The sequence below is a fragment of the Primulina eburnea genome, chromosome 18, assembly GCF_022965805.1.
Source record: "Primulina eburnea isolate SZY01 chromosome 18, ASM2296580v1, whole genome shotgun sequence".
Lineage (NCBI taxonomy): Eukaryota > Viridiplantae > Streptophyta > Magnoliopsida > Lamiales > Gesneriaceae > Primulina > Primulina eburnea.
In genome coordinates this window covers 8,153,647-8,159,646 of record NC_133118.1, presented here as the reverse complement: position 1 = coordinate 8,159,646, position 6,000 = coordinate 8,153,647, and positions in this window count along the sequence as shown.

Sequence of the window (6,000 nt, the reverse complement as noted above, 5' to 3'; positions counted from 1 at the left end):
TGAAATCCGACTTCGGTACTGTGTTCCTAGCAACGCAGGCTACAACTGGACGTAAGTTTTGTTACGTTTAGACAAGATTTGAATTTATGATATTGTCAGAATTGAATATGATTCAGATATGGTGTTTTTACTACCGTAGATATTGTAGAATCGAAGTCAGATTTAGAAACAGATTGGTTATGGAATTGTTATGAATTTTAGAATTGATTTGCTTGAGATTGCTATCAGAATTATGCTGTTATTCATGTTGAAGTGTACAGATACTGAAGTTATAGATTGTACTGAGATTTATTAGGAATTCTGGTAGTGTAATTGTGATGTTAAGACTGACGGGGTTACAAGACTATAGTGTTATGCTGTCTAAACATCAGTTGGTACAGATTGATCAGATTCAGTATTGGTTTCTGTTATCTCGTGATATTGTTGATGTGATCAGATTTTGTACTGAATTGGGTATTGATCAGAACAGATTGTGTTTTGAGCTACACATTGATACAGTGTATTTATTCTTGTCATTTCAGAGTGAAGAGGGACAGATTGGACTTCGAGACTTCGTCTTCCTCAGACGGGGAAGATAAAGGTATAATTCATGTGATATTCGGGACGCATAACTCAAATTAGATTAATTTGAGTTTCTCAATAAAATCACATACTAGATTATTGTTTATATTGTTATCTGATTATGCTTTGATTATAGAATCTGTATTCAAGCAGGTAAGATAATTGTGATATTCAGTTATGAATATGATTATGCTTTGTTTACAGATTGTTATTCATTGCAGTCAAGATAGGAAAGTCTTTGACAGGCATTGTCAAATATCTAGACGTTTCGGTGTATCTCAGCATAGGAGTAGGTATTACTCTTATTGCCGCCGTTGATACAGCTCAGACCGAAGTCTAGGAATGAGACGTTCATTACCCCGATTGGAGGGTAGGTAGTGACGTCTTATTCACACCGGGATCCCTAGAGTTCTAGTCGAGTCAAGTCTAGACGTGATTTGATTAGGACTGCATGCTTATATGGATGTGGTTCCTAGATCATAGGACCCATCATTATTGCTTCCAATTGTGCTAGCATGTTTTTATGATTTAGATTGGTTATATGCATGGTTGGTTGATTTGAAGTGCATGCTTGTTGTGTGATTAGATTTCATAGCTTATGAAATCTAATGTTTCGATTTTATTCGTAACAGCATGTTTCATGAATTATTTTATGTATATACATGTTTACCATGTTTTATACTGGGATTTATTCTCACCGGAGTTATCCGGCTGTTGTCTTGTTTTGTATGTGTGCATGACAACAGGTGGGGCAGGATCAGGGTCGAGATGACGATGAGAGAAGACGAGTTAGCGTGGTGATTCCGGACTTACAGTAGACTTGGTTTTATTACTTGACGTTAGTAGTGGAACTTTAGATTAGATTATTGTACTTTTAATACTGAAATGTATTTTATACAGATATGTGTAGTATTTAGATTCCATTACCTTCCGCTATTGTATATTAAAAAGAAAAATTTTTAGACCCTGTTTATCAGAACTGATTATTTAAATCCCAACGATGATTAAGAAAATGATTAGCGTCCGGGTCCCCACAAAAATCAATAGAGCTAAAATCAAATACCTGCTCGCAGCTTGATTGATCTTCTATGTTATCTGCCATTAAGCATGTTACTTCTTCCTCATCACTTGAACTGCAAGAGCTTTCTGGATCTGACTCTTCACTGTCAGTTTCTGCCCATTTGGCTTTGCTGTCTTCAGCTAGAAGTACTTCATGTTTTTTTTTTTGTAAGGCTTCTTTTCGTCCTTAGATCTTCTTTTGTGCTCATATATCTTCTTCTTTCTTTCAGTTGAGATTTGATTGTCCTTTTTAGGCTTTGTACAGTTGGCAATAAAGTGACCTGATTTGCCACAGTTGAAACATACATTTGATTCTTCTCTGGAGTTGTTTCTTTGATAATTCTTCTGAAAATTTCCTTGATTTTTCCTCATGAATCTTCCAAATTTCTTAATGAATAGAGACATGGCATCATTACTCAGCTGATCAGCAGTTTTCTCAACTGAACCAGTTGATTCATTTCTAACAGCAGTCAAGGCAGTAGTTGCTGCTGGAGTGGATGGTTCACCTTCTCGAGTTTGAAGTTCAAACTCATATGCTTTTAGATCTGCAAATAAATCATGAAGTTCAACTTTGTTAAGATCTTTGGATTCCCTCATTGCCATAGTTTTGACATCCCATTCTTTGGGAAGTCCTCTGATTACTTTCAACGCTACTTCTTTATTTGTATACACCTTTCCAAGTGCATTTAGTTCGTTGATAATACAACTTGTTCTTTCATCATACTCATCCATTGTTTCACCCATCTTCATTCTAATGTTGTCGAACTTCTGCACAGCAACTGAAAGTTTGTTTTCTTTAGTTTGATCATTTCCTTCGCAAAGTTGAATTAACTTTTCCCAAATTTCTTTGGCGGTTTTGCACATTTTGATCTTACTGAATGTTACTTTGTCCAGTGTCTTATACAGTATGTCTTTTGCAACGTTTTCTAGGTTTGCCTTTCTCTTGTCCTCTGTAGTCCACTCATCTCGAGGCTTTTCAATTCGGTGAGGTGCCCCTTCAGTAATAGCAACAGCTGTGTTTGCTTTCAAAATTTTCATGGGTCCATCAGTTATGACGTACCACATGTCATCGTCTTGTGCAGCTAGATGAGCCTGCATTCTGATTTTCCAATCATCAAGATCTTCCCTGGAGAACATTGGAATCTTATTGAATGAAGACATAATGATTAGATTGAGGATAGATAATCTTTGACAGGATATGCCTTGCTCTGATACCACTTGTTAGGATCGGTTATTGGCTAATTAGTGTTTAGAAGGGGGGGTTGAATAAACACTAATAGGAATTTAAATGTTTTTCGAAAAAGATAGTTCAGTCTTATTACAAACTGAACTAAGTATCCCGTCAGTCAATATCAACCAGTTAAACTGAATAAGCAGTTGCGGAAAATAAACTGTTGGATAGATAGAATATCTAACTGAAAATGAAAAGCTGAAGTAAAGATAACACGGTATGTTTATGGATGTTCGGAGAATTGAATAACTCCTACGTCACCCCTTCTATCTCAAGGATAGGATATTTACTAAAAGACTTTGATCGAGTACAACGCTTGTACAGACCCACTTCAGTTAGGACTTATCTATTGCCTGAACTGAAACTCTTAGTATAATACAGTGATCTCTGTAAGTGACTGAACTTAGCACTTAATCGAATTTTCAATATTTCACAGTGCTAATTTGCTCAATGTGTAGCCTTGATTGCTACGAATAGATTTGATACGAGTGAGCAGAGATTTTTACAGAGTAATGGCAAGTTTAAGATTGGTCAATAGCGTTATTTGTCAACTGCTCTTTTGTCATATTTATAGACTTCTCTTTCAACGGTAATTTTGAATTCTCGTATCCGTTGATTGCCACTTTATTATTTCTTGGACAATGTTCTTGATTGCCGCTTCATCATTTATTGCAAGACGGCGTATAGATCTTGATAGCCGAAACACATTGTTCTATGCAGTGCGGCTTTCCACATTCAGTTGCTGTCTGATATGTCTTTTTGTCTGTTTGAATGATCTTTCCCGAGGTATCTTCAGTCGAGAAGCTTTAATATATTCGGCTGAATGTTTTACTGATCAGTTCTCAACTGATCAGTTTGTGTCAACTGATTTTAGTTGAATGTTCAGCTGCCGAATATGCTTTCATGTATTAGTTGGTTTAGTTGATTGGTTTATGTTTTGTCAAACTCCAGAATTCAGTTTCCAACAGGATACGTCCCTGTCAGCCCAGTACTGTGGTGTGTCTGATCAGGCGTTTATTATGTATGGGTCACTTGCTTTGAAACATCGTCTACGCAAAATGATGAAGTTACGTATGTTCAAGTATGCAATATGTTTATGAAAGTTTATGTTGATGGCACGTCTAACAGCGTACGTACCTATGTTTAAGTTTATTATGCAAGCTCAAGTTTCAAGTTATGTATGTCCTATTTTAAATTTGCATGCGATCTTATTATGTAGTACTCGTTATTCCAGTTTATACGTGTTGAGTCTTTAGACTCACTAGACTTGATCGATGCAGGTGACTATGCTGAGGAGGCAGGAGGTGATGACCAAGGGGCAGGCTTAGGCTGAGTGGCAGGCTAGACCCGAGGACTGCAAAGTTTACGTTTTATGCAAAGTTTAAAAATACTCTGAGTTTTTAAGCATCTGGATGCGAAATATTTTGAGACAGTTTCCTTTAACAAAATTTGATTGGTGATGTCGATTTCAAATATTTTATTGATGAACGATGTAGTGACGACCGTATTTGATTTCAGTTCCGCATTTCATTTAGTTTAAAAGAAAATTTTTAATTTTTCCGCAAATTTAAGTATGAAAAGTACGGTTCGTTACACAATCCTTTAAAAAAATTAGTAAAATTATATTTGTAAAATATTTAAAATTTGATGGGTAAAGTCATATGATTGTGATGTCTCGACTACTATAAATTATTTGGTATTTTATTTTGATATTATATAAAATTAATATCAAGTATTTTTTTGAAACAATTTATTTTTGGGCATGCTTTGTCGTCATTAATTTTCAAATCACATTTCCGCTGCGAGAGTCGAGAGCTCACATGCTCGATAGAGAAAATGTTGGTAATGAAAATCGAACATTGAAAACGTTCATTTACTCTATACTTAATTTCTTTGCATGAATGCCTGATTATGCACGTGAATGAGAGAGTTAACGTTGAAAAGCAGAACAATTCAAATAATATGGGTATGCCATTATATCATGTAAAATAAATTCATCATCGTTTCCAATATTTATATTTTGGATTAAATTTCTCTTCTTAACCAAAAACGTGTGGATAACTAAGAATGTACATGAATATTTAGTATAAAATTTTTTTATTGTCCTACAATTATTTTTTTTCTAGTTTTGCATTTAATTTATTTCGTAATAGGAATAATTAAAATTTAACTTCAATAGCATTATTTGGTTTTCCGGGACCACTACTTCTCTAAAAAGGACAGGAACAAGCATTTAAACTGATTCATTATAGGGAAATACTGAATTTTTGTTCGTTAATAGTTAAATTAATATGATTTTTTACATAATAGAGTTGCTGTAAAATGATTTTTAAAACATCTGTTTTGTTTTTTATGACAATAGAATACGTGATCGTTATTTTTCCGTACGCAAAATCCTTGAACTAATATGGTTGTCAGCATTTCACAAACTTTGTGCAACATACGAAAATATTGATACGAAGAATCGAACGTTCGATAATGTATAAACACTTGCTACTAATCAAACTCTCACCAACTTCACTTACTAACACGGTCCAATATATATTTACATTATTTATATTAACTTATATATATAATAAGCTCTTTGAATTAATTAAATAATTTAAGAAACAATTAATTTACTTTTCACAAGAAATTTCAAACTTAATCGTGAAAATGTTAATATTGTTTTGAGATTGCTAGGCCCTATCTCCCTTTTTAAGTATGACCCATTAAATACATAATTCAAAATTAAAAAAGTATGAACCATTCACTACAACAATAAATGACACTTTTCCGTAGACACTTTTAATTAAATGTTGTTACAAATACTTAATAATGACACTTGTAAAAAATTAATAATGTATAAATAAAAAAAATATTAGATTAGTTATCCTGACATTTTTAAATAATGTCATTTTTTATATAGAAGGAAACAATTATTTTCCCTCCTCTAATATTTATCCAACCCAAATATTCCAACATCGATTTTATCTATTTTTTCCACATTGTAAAAAATCATTGAAAAACTGAAAAAAAAAAAAAAAAAAAAAGGAAAGCAGCAAAACTCTGCCTAAATAATGTAGGATCAAGTTGTAGGTGGAAAGTGGATTCATAACTGGTCAAAAATAATAGTGAGAAACGGTGCACCACACCTACCAATTGACACG